The 14345-nt window shown below is 41.0% G+C and overlaps 1 long non-coding RNA gene across 2 annotated transcripts in view; it reads left to right on the top strand.

Moving 5' to 3' along the window:
- Window positions 1-14345, top strand: part of LOC105853393 — a 47266-nt gene that overhangs the window by 24352 nt on the left and 8569 nt on the right. For both annotated transcript variants that reach the window (XR_001145233.1, XR_001145234.1), the window contains one exon: window positions 5278-5375. This is a non-coding gene — a long non-coding RNA (uncharacterized LOC105853393). The remainder of the gene's footprint in view (window positions 1-5277; window positions 5376-14345) is intronic.

Genomic DNA, 14345 nt, shown 5'->3' with positions numbered 1-14345 from the left:
ACATGGCAACATCATTTAATGGGCTTTTGATGAATATTGATTCGGGCTCCTTTCTTTCTCTTGTTTTCCTGGCCTATTCTAGGCCACAGACCAACTCAGCAGTCAAGCTCAGAGTACCAGACCTTTAGATGGTACAGATGCAGATGGAAAATATGAGATCAGAGAAGAGTGGTGTCTTATCCAAAAATCACTAAGTGAGTCAGTGACAGAGACGTTTGTTGAACCTGATTCTTACCCCCATATAAAAGATACACTGGTCACCGCTGCCACCTGCCAGTGTCAGATGGACAGCTGGTGAAAATGCCAAGGGCTTGGGGATCCAGATATTTTTAAAATCTCAGACTGTCACATTAAAATATGCAGGAATGTTGGCTGACTGAATTGGAGAATTATTGAATTAGTGATACAAGTAGCTATGAGGGAGGGCTAAGAGTGAAGGCAATGGCCATTGTAATAGAACAAAATCAGGCAGAAAAAAAACAAACTCAGATGAGAGGCTGAATGTTACAGGAATCACAAAATGTGTGTGTATGTGTAAGTTAATTCTTTCAGCTCTCAGACTTGACCATGAAAACTTGGCTGAAGAGACAATCTGAGACAAAGGGCCTCTGTGCCCAGCTGGCGCAGACCCACTGAGGACAACCCAGCAGGGCCTAGGAACAGCCTGCTGCTTGGCCCCCGACAGATAAGTGATTGGGCCTGTCTGTGAGCTGTGTATACTTGAACATGCTGGGCCTGGGGAAGAATCATGCTGGACAGATGCCTAAACCCAAGAGGCCTAGTTCTGCAGGCCGTCCAGGTCTCAATAACAGACTGATGGTGAGAATCTCTCCAGAGGCTGTGGGGATGTGAAGGCGAGCAGAGGGGCTATTGTTGTCAGATCGGGGGAGACTACATCAAAAGACTGAAAGGAAATACATCAAAACATTGACTGGAAGATGTACTTGGGTTGTTTTTACTGCTTATTTGTTTCCTCTGGGCTATCTATGTGTTCTATAGTAAATGATTTTACTTTGAAAAAATCAAAGAAATCTAAGAAAGACCACAGAGCTATGGTGGTAGGAGAGCTACAGGGACTACATATGAGGCGAGGTCAAACACCATTCAAAAACTAACCACTATGTAGGGGAACAGATATAAAATTAAAAAAGAAACATAAGAAAAGCAGGTGCTGGCCCTCCCTGGTGGCACAGCGGGTTAAAGCACTGCACTAAGAAGCCGAAGTCACTTCCGCATGAGTTCGATCCCCGCCTGCCCTGGAAGAGATCCACATGGCGCGGCAGACCTCTCCTGACCCACCTGCTGCTCCCCCCAGCAGTGTACTTCTTCGATCTGCCTGCTCTGCTCCCCACTCTGTCTCTGGTGAAGCCTCTCACCACCCTTGCACCTCTGGCCTGTACCCCAGTTCTGTATGCACAAATAAATAAAATCTTTAAAAAGAAAAAAGAAAAGAAAAACAGGTGCTGTCTTTTCCATCAGACTGAACAACTGGCGGGATACAGAGCTGAAGGAATTATATCTTGTGAGTACCCTGACATTAACCACTCACACTGGCACCGTAGAGGGGCTCTGTAACTACTGTGGTGAATGACACTAATCTTGTCTACTTCAAACATGTAAGCTCTTAGTTAAAGTCCACTTTCCTAGCAAGCGTGGCTCTCTGCCCCTAGAGTACGGTCAGTCAGAAATGAGAACCCACAGAATGAGTGGTGGAGCCACTCGAGGCACCCACTCAGATGACAACAAATGCAACTATTTTTATTATCTAAATTAATTTGGTCCTTATCCTGATCTATCATTCAACAAACATTTATTGAGCACTTAATATAGGGACTATGTTCCTTTGTTCTAAGAATTTCAGTATTGTTATTTATAGATGAGAACAGATTCAGAAAAGTGAGTGGTTCAAGTCATGCACAGAAATAGGTGGCAGGGCTCAGATTCTCATTCAGTGCTCTTTACCACACCACAGGGCTTGTTACGGGTTGATAAATACTGAGTGACCATGGTGTGTGTTGGATATGCAGGTAGACTGGCAGGCAGAAAGAAAGAAATGTTAAGAGGGTAGGAAAGCAGACAGGCAAGTAAGCAGGGAGGGACAGAGTCCACTGGGCTCATGAGAAGTAGGTAAATTGTTCCCCAGGGAAAAATGAACACTCACAAAAGAACAGTAACGAGAGAGAAAATTTTCAAAACAAACCCACACCTCAGTATTACAGCCTAATACAGCATTTGAACCTTCAAGAAAATTTTAATTTTGTTTAGGATTCTCTGTATAAGAATTTAGGATCTTTTATAATGACTACAAAATGTTCCCATTGAAAATGGTAGATAAAATTTTGGCACCTGAAACAAAATTTTAGTTTATCTTGCAAATTCTCTTTTGTAAAAGGGAATCTGTGATGTGAGGAGATCAGATGAAATGACTATTGAGAGTCACCCTGGTGTGAGTTTTGCCATGTTAAGATATCAAGAGGAAAAGTATAAAACATTAAAGTGGGACTTTTTTTTTTTTAAACGACCATATGACATTGTTCTAAAAGCAAAAATGCCTTGCTTGGGGGCATCTTAAATTATACCAGGTTTGATTTGTGCCAGTACTGTTAACCCTGAAAAGTAGTGATAGGAAGACTGGAATTTTGTTCTGATGTCCCCTCCCATACAGTTCAGTGACAAAGTAGGACAACTGTTTCTACATGCCAGTTAGGCTCAATTCATATTTTTTAAAGACTTCTTCATTTATGCATACAAGAACTGGGGTACAGGCTAGAGGTGCGGGGTGTAAGGATTCACTAGAGATACAGTGGGGAGCATAATGGGGATTGAACAAAATACACTTCTGAAGAAAGCAGTGTGAGAGACAGGAGAGGTCTGCTGTGCCATGTGGGTCACCTCTCTGGCAAAGATCGGACTTGTGCTACAGTGGCTGAGGATAGCTCCATAGTGCTGTGCTTTCAATCCCTTGTGTCACCAGGAGGCCCCCAGGCTCAATTAATTTTCATTAAATTAATAAATGACTCAATCTTGGCTGAGAATGTTATGGCATTGGGAAAAGGCATAATAATGTGTCCCTCCACATTCAACAGATAATGCCATTGACAAAGGACATCAATCATTCAACATATTATTTTGGCAATTTACTCTGTGCCAGATACCAGAAAAGTTTAAATAGTTGTGAAACTTACCAGTCTAGTAGGAAAGATAGACATTACTCAAATTATACATAAGCCACTTTATTCACTGCAAAATGCAAGCAACCATGATTGATTTTACATTCACTGCATACACTTTAGGTTATGAAGGGTTTTATACACACACAAATCATAGGAAGTCATATAGCAAAGGAGTTAAATGTATAGATTTTGGTGTTGCATTGTAGTTCCAAGCATGGCTTACTTTCTTGCAAACTGGGCTTTTGAACAAGTTTCTGAGCTTCACTTTCTTCACTATTTGAATCAGGGAAAGGATGGGAGCTGAGGCTTGGGTCTAGGACATTCATCCCAGAGCTGTTGTGAAAATGCACCAAGATAATGCACTCAGCCCATTGCCCAACACACAATTGCTAAAGTAGCTTTATTCCCCTCCCTTCCCCCACCGACCCCCACTTCATAGCACCTTTCCCTGTATCTTCCTCTTCTTCCAGAAGACAAAGCTCAGGTTTACTACTTACTAGAAGCAAAATGAAACTAATAACACCTATCTCACAGCGTTACCCATGAGAGTAAATGAGGTGACATTTTTAGGGAGTTACATGAGGGTCTAACACTTAAAGACAAATCTTTTGATTTGGGCATCAATCCCTACCCTTCATAGGGTAGACTCTGATTAAGGAAATAGAATCCACTTCATTCAAGCCATTCATCTCTTCAGGCAGAAAGAAACCCCTGGGTCCCCTACCTTCGGAGCAGTGGATGAGGTGGTCATTGAGCCATCCTGACCTGAATGACACCGAATCTTGTGAGAGACAGGGGAGGACATTGGAAGCAAGCTTACCTCCTGGGTCTCATGAGGGGAGGTGTTTGGTCTTCAGAGTTGACCAACTCAGTGTGGTCTTACTGGATGTGTTTTGATGAGGGGTTTTCATGAGCAGAATTAAGGCAATAACTTAGCAGAGCTAAGGCAATATGCTGGGGAACGGGGTTTGGAAAACGCCTATTCAGCTGGAAGGAGGAGAGGAAATAGAGGCTATCCCCAAAGCCTCTCCTGTCTCAAGCTGCCAGATTGCCCTGCGACTCTGTGATTCTGCTAGGTCCAGGAAGTGGGAGTCAGCAACTCTGAGGCATGAAATCAGAAAGGCACTGAATGTTTGGATGGAGTGCCAGGTCCCAAGAAGAATGCCTCTTTGTTTACATGTCAGCTACACCAAAGCAAAACAAATTTGTCAGCATCTCCTTCAAACTGCAAGGGAAGAGTCTAAAAAGTTTTAAGCAACAAAGGAGGGCAAATGTAAGTAGATTGCTCAATATCATCATTACTAATTCAAGGATTATAAATAAAAGCATGTTAAAATCTTTACTTAGTGAGCTGATTTTAATTTATGAAATACGAATAGAGCGATAGAAGGGCTCAGTCCCCTACCAATATTTTCCCATCCCATTTTATGAACTGTCTCGTGCCTCTCTTTTTTTCTTTTACATTTTATTTTATGTTTATTTATTTATTTTATTTATGCAGAGAACTGGGGTGTAGGCCAGAGGTACAGGGGGTAAGAGGATTTACCAGAGACAGAGTGGGGAGCAGAACAAGCAGATCTACGGCAATACACTGCTGAGGGAAGCAGTGGGTGAGACAGGAGAGGTCTGCTGTGTCATATATGGATTGGTTCCCTGGCCAGGGATTGAACTCAAGTCTTGGGGGTGATAGCACTGAGACTTAACCTCTAGGCCACTAGGGAGTCCTGCTTTTACATTTTAAAAGGACAGGTTTATTAGGAAAAGGAGGAAGCTGTCTCATGCCTTTCAGCTATACATCCCTGCCTTGCCCCCACCCTACCCTCCACCCCTCAGTGAGGGGGTGGTATTCAGGACTTAACTCTCAAAGAGAAAAGTGGGATGGAGTGTCTATGTTTAAGCGGTTCATTTATTTGATAGTGTAGCAAATGAGAGGATTCAGGCATCAGAAAGTGAGGGTGGGAGGGTTGCAAGGATTATAGTTGCCCCCTCATATTCCCTTATGGTACCTGTACATCTTGGTCTATTTTTGCTGACTTGTATTTAAGAAAATAGAAATCATTTCTGTATGCTGTGTTTTTTTTTCTTTCCTACTTTACCTCTATAGATGGATGGAAAAGGCAGTGGATGCAATCTAAACATAGACTGGATTATAGAGAATTTCACCTCACTGCAAGAAAATTTTATGGAGACAAAAGGATAAAGGTAAATACTGAAATTCAGAAGTATAATAATCAACTGAAAAATGCAAACTTCGATATAATTACTTTTATCCTTGATTATTGGATCTGACAGTCCATTTGTCTTGGAGAAGAATTTAAAAATGGAGAAGAATGACTTCACCAAAAAATAATGCCCATTTGCTGAATAATATGTATTTACAACAAACCTTTAGACACACTATCCTCATTAACCTTCCTAACAGCTTAGTGAAATGGTTACTATTATCCTCCTGGTTACTATTATGCTCCTGGTTCTGCAGAGCAGTGGGGTCATTTGCCCAAAGCTATAAACACAGTTGGCAAGAGGCACAGCTGACATATGGGTCTAGGCCTGACTCCAGGACTGTGCTCATTACTGCTGGACTTTGTTGCTTTCCCCAAACCTAAAATGTTTTATGTAGCACTGTACTTGAAACAGGGAAAATCACTATATAACCTCCAAATGTAGCTCTCCCCTAGAGGAGCCTGGTGCAATAGAAAGTGGAGCAGACAAACCTGGAGCTAACTCCCATGACTTGCTAGCTGCATAATTTGGGCAAATCTTTCCACATCTCTGAGTGTTGACATTAGATGGAGATAATCATCACCACCTGGCATCCTCAGTAGAAAAGGCTGCTGTATGAACCAAATAATATTAGGTGGGAAGAGGACCTCTGAGGACAAGGTCTGCAGGCAAGGATTTTTTTTGTCTGAGAAAGCTTTTGTCCTATAAATAGAATCCATTGATCGGCCCCTGGAGTGATTTCCCATCTTCTCTCTCCTGGCTACTGTTATGAATCTCATTTTCATGTTTATTAAAGGAGAGAGTTACAGACTGTCTAGAGCATTTAAAATCTCATTTAAATCTACTCTGGAAAAATTGTTTCCAGAAGAGGGAGAATTGGAGAGAGGTCACTGAGTGACCTGTGGGACCTCTGCTTCTTACTGGCTCCCAAAGTGGTCTGCACAAATACACATCTCTTCATGTGATTTCTTGGTGGTTGTGCCTCTTACCTCATCCCACTCAAGTTCATTAGGCTCCCCCTGGTTTGTCTACTAGGGTTCTTGGGTGCAAATGAGGTTCAGAGAGAGGAGGAGATTACATGGGTAGTAGAAATTCAAAACTTAGTTTTCTGCTCCAGGTTCATTGCTCTTTTCCTGTCTCCATTCTTTCCTCTGGGTTGTCTTTTTTTATGACTCCAGTCTTACTTAATCATACTCTTTAAAATACAAACAGCTCCTAATGCAATATCAAATGTGAAAAGGTTTAGCCCAAAGCATGGTGTGCTAAACCATTCAAGCGACATCTGAATTGGAATCTATGATCCATCTGTGCAGTTTAACACAGAACTATTGAACATTTCCTTTATGCCAGGCCTTGGCTTAGATATTGGGCATAGGAAGATGCTCTACTTGTCAGGAGCTTAAAAATCTTTCATAGAGACTGAAATAAACCTGATTGTACCCTAACATGACCCAGGGAAATATAGAAAGCTGTGGGATCATAAGGCAGGACCCTCACCAAACTTGAGTAATAACAGCTGCTTACATTTCTTTTAATAGCTTACAAAGTACATCTCACCTCTCTTACCAATATGCAGTAAGAATAACTATTCACATTTTGCTGATGAGGAAACAGGCTCAGAGTTAAAGTGACTGTCAGACCCAGTAAACTTGGCAACCACACGGAATAGTGGAAGGACCAATAACCAGGAAGTCAGGAGCTTGACTTTTGTCTGTATGCTGAGGCTGTGTGATCTTGGATAAATAACTTTGTCTCTCTGGGTCTTTTCCTTATCCATAAAATAATAATTAGATTGGAGAAACTCTAATATCTCTAGCAGCTCTAATATTCTCTGGAAGAGGAGGTGAAGTTTTAGGATGGAGCTCTGGAGTTAGAATGTTTGTGTGACCTGGACAAGTGATGCCATAATAAAGTGGGAGTATTAGTAGAGCCCACCTCATGGTGTTATTAAGGAGATGGAGTACAGTACACAGATGAATGAAATATATTGCCTGGTAAAGAGGAGATGTTCAGTAACTTTTAGCAATGATTAATATTTGTTCTACGAGGCCTTTCCCCATCCAGCAGTATGAAGCATTGTAAAATCTGATTCTTGGCCAGTGGCCATCTCAAAAGAAACAGAGCCTTGTTATGTAAATCAGAAGAGCAATTACCAAGTATCTCTTGAAAATCAGCAGCAGTATATTACAGGGAAAAGAAAGAATCAGACAAACATGGCTTAAAGTCCAGTTTAGCTGATATTAGCTATATGATCTTAGACACTTTACCTCACCTTTTAAGTCACTTGATCTGCTCATGACACATTTCTAATTTGCTCTGAGATTGAGTAAGACAACATGTGTAAAACATTTAGCACAGCACACAGTAGATATGTAAAAAAATAAATAAATAAAATAACCTGAGATTGGTGAGACCGAGTCTTGGGTCTCCCTGATAGTTGAGGTATTTAATTCTAAAGATTCTGTGCTTTCTGCAACCAGGTCTCCAGACCAGTGAAGATGCCAAATTTTATGCCCTCTCAACCAGGTTTAAACCATTCAGCAATGAGAATGAGACCTTGGTGGTTCAATTTTCAGTAAAACATAAAACATAGATAGCGGTGGTGTGTATGTGAACTCTTTCCCGACACCCTGAACCAGGAAGATATGTGTTCGGAATCCGAGTATTACATCATGTTTGGTAAGCTCTCTGCCAGCAGTCACTGTCGGCCCTGTGAGGTCTTAATGAGAACTAAAGTAGTTGTTGGAAAGGCTCAGCTGAACCTGAGACAGGAAATTTCTAATGCTAGCCCCTCCTCCCTTCAAGGCCTGAAAAACAACTCTAAACCTAATGTTACTATGAATAGACCACGAGGTGGAGAGGCACAGGCTACAGGCTACAGTACAGAGCAAGACATCTCCCCTAAACCCCCTCCCAGGAAAGGAAAAAGGGTCATAAACTGTGTGGACACTTATCTGCCTACCACAATAAAACTGCTCTCAGGGGCTCCTGCCTTCAGTGAGTAAGGCATAGAGGTCAGGAAAATTAACATTTATCAAACATCTATCATGCATTCTAAGTGTTGCATCTGCAACCTCATGTCACTAGGCTTCCCTGGGGCAGGTCAGCTCTTAGCTTCAACCTTGAATCCAGTTTCAACATGTTGATGCTAAAAAGCCAACAAGCAACGGCAACTAATCCAAGCCTCCAATGCACTGGTGAAGAATGTGGATTTTATTGAGTGTTTTTATACAAGTCAGCGGAAGGGCTACCCACATGTCATACAGCAAAATTTCCTGTAAATTTGCTCTACATATTTCTTTCTTTTCCTAGGAAGCTTCAAATCTTTCTCTGCAAGCCTCTGTCAAGACTTTCTTTAACGATTCTTTTCCTCTCTGTATTTCCTCTCCCAACTCTTTCTTATTGTTCAAGTTCTTTCTCATATACAGCAATATAGCAATCTGAGTATCTAAAATGTGTCTTTGTCTTTCTCTGTTTTGTTCAGAATCCACCCTTCTCACAAGCAATGTGTGTGTGTGTACATAGTGGTTTGGTTTGTAGGAAAACCAGAAATTATTTCTGAAATGTGATTTTCTCTCTTCATTTGAATATCATTTATTTGATACTCAAATAACCCAGCAGGTTTGGGCTGTTATCATTTCCATTTTACAAACGAGGAAATGGAAGCAAGAAATTTGCCTAAGTTAAGTAAGTAGAAAGCCAGAATTTGACCATATATTGTCTGACTTTAAAAGCTGTGCTTTATTCTAATCCATGCTTTTGCCTTTTTTTTTTTTAAGGCAGAATGAAAAAACATCTCTTTAAAAAAGAGATCACAAAAGATGGCATGACTCAATTTAACTGGGGCTTCTCTGAGACGAGATTTATTGTCCTTTGAAGAATGAGTTAGATTTTAATAGGCAGAAAGGAAATGTAATGAGGACAGGGGAAACAGTGTGTGCCAAAACTCAGAGGGTGAAATTAAAATGCAAGTAAAGAAACCACATAGACCGGTGTGACTAGAGCACATTGTGTTGTGTGTATGTGTGTGTGCGCGCGCACGTGCAAATGTGTGTGCATGCTTAGGATACTCAGAGAGCAATAACCATGGGAAATAAAGGTTAAAAACTAGGCTAAAATTGGCCCTTCCTGGTGGTACAGTGGGTTAAAGCACAGCACTAAGAAGCTAAAGCCACTTCAGCATGAGTTCGATCCCCGCCTGCCCCGGAGGAGATCCACATGGTGCGGCAGACCTCTCCTGACCCGCCCGCTGCTCCCCTCAGCAGTGCGCTTCATCAGTCTGCCTATTCTGCTCCCCCACTCTGTCTCTGGTGAATCCTTTCACCGCCCCTGCACCTCTGGCCTGTACCCTAGTTCTGTATGCATAAGTAAATAAATCTTTAAAAAAAATTGGCTAAAGTCTATGCTCTAGTGCTAAAAAACACTGAGAAAAAAAAGAGAAATAGAGTCATCATATAACCTGACTGTATACTATAATGACAAATTAATTTTAGATAATCTGATATTAAAATAAAAATAAGTACATGGATCATGAAACAGAACAAAAGTCCAAAAATAAATCCATATATATAACATTTAATTCATGATAAAGGAGTCATATGATGGGGAAGTTCTCTTCACCAAGTGGTATTGAGAACACTGGAAGGTCACATCTAAAAAAAATGAAGTTGGCTCATTCTAACTCCATGCATGAAAATAAATTCAAAATAGATTCAAGACTTAGATATAAGATCTACAACAATAAAATGTATAGAAGAAAACATTGGCAAAACAGTTCATGATATTAATGATGCAGGTGTTTTTAGAAACTCAACCCCTATGGCAAGAGATAAAAGCAAAAATAAATAGTTAGGGTTACCTCAAATTAAAAAGCTTTTACAGAGTGAAAGAAAATTTAAGGACACTAGAAAGACATTAAACTGAATAAGAAAATATTCATACATTATGCAACCAACAAAGGGTTAATATCCTAGGTATACAAAACAATTATTCATCTTAATAGTAAATAAACAAGCAACCCAGTTAATCAAATAGGCAGTATCGAACAGATCATCACCAAATAGGATATCCAGAAGGCCAATAGATATAAGGAAAAATGTTTATCATCACTTTTAATAAGGGCAATATAGGAAAAACCTCAGCAAAATACCATCTCACACCATGAGAATGAAAGTATTAAAAAGACCCTCAACAGACAGTGCTGGAGAGAATATGGAGAATGAGGAGTGTTATTTAACTGTTGGTGGAACATAAACTGGTGCAGCCATTTTGGAAAGTGATCTGAATTTACCTAAAAGACTGAAAATAATGTATAACTGTATAACCCAGCAATCCCACTTTTGGGCAATTAGACAAAACAAAAGACAAAAATTAGCAGACACTAATAAACAAAGTGGTTTCTGAGGTTAAGGAGAGGGTAAGGAGAAAGAGTTAAAGGGGCATAAGGGATGGTGGTGGGGAAAAAAAAACCTCTAACTTAGCTACATGTAAGAAAAAATTCAGGCATCAAGACATTGATTGCTTTTGAGAATATTCTTTTTAATAACAATACCATTTAGTTAGCAGGTGTACCACTTAGATAACATTTGTGTTATGTTCCACGAACATTATTTTTTTTATAACAGTTTATTTTTACATCATTTTGTACATTTTTTTTCCATCTCAATTGTATTCCCCGCGGGTTTCCCATCACCAAGTCATCCGTGTGCCATCACCATAATCCACGAACATTATTTTACTTTTGACCATGTTATATGAATCTATTACTAAAGATTCATGTAACTGATTTGCCAAAATTTTAAATTTTTAAATTTAAATTAACAGCTTCAAATCAAACTTCTTTGATGATATTTCTAACATTTCTTACATGTTAGAAATAAGGCCAAATTTTCACTTTTTTAACCTCAGTTTTCCATGTACAGACAATTATGGCAAAGAAAAAACCCAGCAACCTAGTCTCAAATCTTCATGACCGTAAGCTCTTTAGACTTAGTGATAAATACTGATCAACAGTATTTAAAGTTTCTCAAAGAAGACACCCCCCAGGTTCTGTGTCCAGAAAAGATACAGTTTGAATCCCAGCAGTGCAACTTATCAGCTGTTTGATCTTTAGTTAATTGCTTAACTTTAAAAAAAAAGATTTATTTATTTATGCATACAAGAACTGAGGTACAGGTGAGAGGTGCAAGGGGGGCGGGGGGTGAGAGGATTCACCAGAGACAGAGCAGGGAGCAGAGCAGGCAGATCTACTGGAATACACTGCTGAGGGGAGCAGCAGGTGAGCCAGGAGGGGTCTGCTGCACCATGTGGGTCAGTTCCCTGGTCAGGGAACCATGTTGAAGTGGCTGCAGCTAGCTTCATAGTGTTGTGCTTTAACTTGTTGCACCACCAGGTAGGGCTCTGAGCCATAATTTTCTAAGGTAAAGTTGGGGATGGTAGCACTACTTGTTTTGTGAATTAAATAATATCATGGTATAAAGTGCTTAGGGGCGGGGTGGGGAAGGTTTCCTCCTGTTAGGTTTCGTCAATGGGACCATTGGCAGGAGATCAGAGAGAGAAGAGAGCTGTATCCCTACACTAAAAGTATCCACTTCTCTCCTTGTTGCTATTTTCACGGGACTTTTTCTGATCAGGTTTCTGGTGACAACTTCTCCTTACCCTTCAAGCCTAGGGATGGAAAAAGCCCCACTGTTACTGGTCTGGAATGTTTGTAAATATACCCTTTGCCAAATTCTCCTGAAATTATCCTAAACTTGAGTACAGGAAAGCTGCCTAAAAGTGATGTAAAATAATGCATTGAGATTTAATTTCCAGGACCTGACATCTGTGGTGATGGCACCAACAATGGACACGTCATTATTCAATATCAAGGGAAACATCATGAGAACAAGACCAAGTGCAGGGCGAGTGTGTATGCTGGTTGTTAGCCTGGAGGAAGGATAAACATTTTTACATGTTATCTCATTTAATCCTAACTTAAATGCTATCATCTCCAATTATAAGCTTTAAAAAGTGCCATAAATTACAGGTGTTCTCTTAGGAGCAGTTCATCTGAAAGCGTAGGCAGCCATTTTCCTCATTTCTTGGAAAAATGGCTTCATGGTTCAGTTACCCATTTCTAGCTATTGGAAATAATTTCACAGAAACAGGAATGTTAATACCTATGTGAAAAGGCTGTTGTGAAGTTTAGATGGGCTAATGTAACCAACATAGTGCCTACTACATAGTTAGCCCTTAATATACAGAATTTGTATGTTAATAATATACTGGATTCCAAACAATGAATTCGTTAAAGCAAGGGAAATGGGAATTGATTTGGAGAAAAGACACTTCAAACCCAGAGAATACCAGGAACTAAGGCATAACCATTAGGTGGAAAATACCTGGTTGTATAAAGAACTGAAAGCAGCTGTTCAGTATTTGGAGAACATAAACTTCAAGATGGGGGTGGTGGGAGATGAGATTGCAGAGTTCTGTGGGAGTAAGGTCAAGGAGGGTCTCATCTGCTATGTTGCCACTACACAGGGTTACATTCAGTCTCATACAGAGGAGATATTTGGAGTTAAGCAAGGAGTAGCATGGGATCCAGTCCCTAAACTGGAATCTAATCCCTAAGGAGGGACCTGCAGAATAGCAGGCAGTAACCCAGTCCTATAGAGAGTCAACTAAGGGCTCCAATCCCATATGAGGGGCTTTAATCAGGGTAATAAGTCAGATGAGCAGATGAAATATCTGGGTTTTCAGCATGATGGGAAAATAAGGGACTAGGTTTCTTCCAGGTCCAATACATGGACTCGGACAGCAAGAATATCCATAGACCTCCTGGTGAGGATCAAGCACCTAAGGACTAGCTCAAGCCTAAGGGAAAGGAAAGAGGCTGTTCTTTCCTGATTGGACTTGGGGAAAATAGAAACTGATGAGAAGATGAGGCTCTGTCAAGACTCTGGTCCCCAGGATGTGACAGTTACTGTTAAGCCTCAGAATTCACAAAGCAATTGAGAGCAGGATTCAGGGAACTTTGTCCCAGTTGCAATGCTGCTGAGTGACTATGAGCCTAGTAGACTTGGCATAGAAACCTAAACCAGTCTGGGCAAGTGGTCAGCACCGAGGCGATCTGCCAGGTAGATAAAGCAGAGTCTTGGAAGCGCCACACTGGAATTATGAGTCAGGGTAGGCTGTTGATGACTTGGAGCTTTGGGAAATAGAAGGGGCCTGAGGTACAGGGGAGGACTGATGCAGGTCTGGAAACATCTTGGGCTATAAGGCCAGTTACCAAAAGTAGGCCTTCAAGAAGAGGGGCTCAGTTTAGAAGATCTGTCTTGACAATAGGGGCACTTATGAGGGTTAGGGTGGGACCCGAGGCATCTTATTTGAGCTTCAATACTCAAGATCAGAGTGACAGTGAACCAGAGGAAGGACTAGTTCACAGAGGTTTTTCCTCTGCCTTATCAGGTTTCTTTGCAGAGTCTTGAACTGGGTTCAGGGGCAAGGACCAGAGGGGGCTGGAGGTCAGGAAACAGGTCCAATCCAACTGTACTCTGGATCCCAGTTTCATCCCAGCTCACACATTTGTCCTCATAGAGGACCATTTTGTTTTTGGACTGGAAGGACTTTTAAGTACCTGCCAGACCCAGGTGCCAGGAAACCAGATGGCTGGAATGGGGCAGTGGATGCAAAGTGGGAAGGGCCCCTGATACCAAACCTGAAGTATTAGGCCAGGGAACTCTCTTTCCAGTGTCTGTGAGACATAAGCCAGGAAGACATATAAAATTTAATTTATGAAACATAAACTCTGAGATCCTGTGGTCATCTTCCTTCCATCCCCTCTCTCCCACATAAGTCTGTAGCCTCAGTTGAGCCCTGCTTGCAGGGCCTGACTGGGAAAGGTTAGACTGCTCGTAACAGCTAATTTGGGGCAGCATCAGTCAAGATGAAAGTTTTGTCTAGAGT

Source organism: Condylura cristata, unplaced genomic scaffold, assembly GCF_000260355.1.
Source record: "Condylura cristata isolate star-nosed mole 26May11 unplaced genomic scaffold, ConCri1.0 scaffold00008, whole genome shotgun sequence".
NCBI lineage: Eukaryota > Metazoa > Chordata > Mammalia > Eulipotyphla > Talpidae > Condylura > Condylura cristata.
Note: the sequence above shows the minus strand (reverse complement) of the source record. Positions and strands in the feature narration are given on the sequence as shown.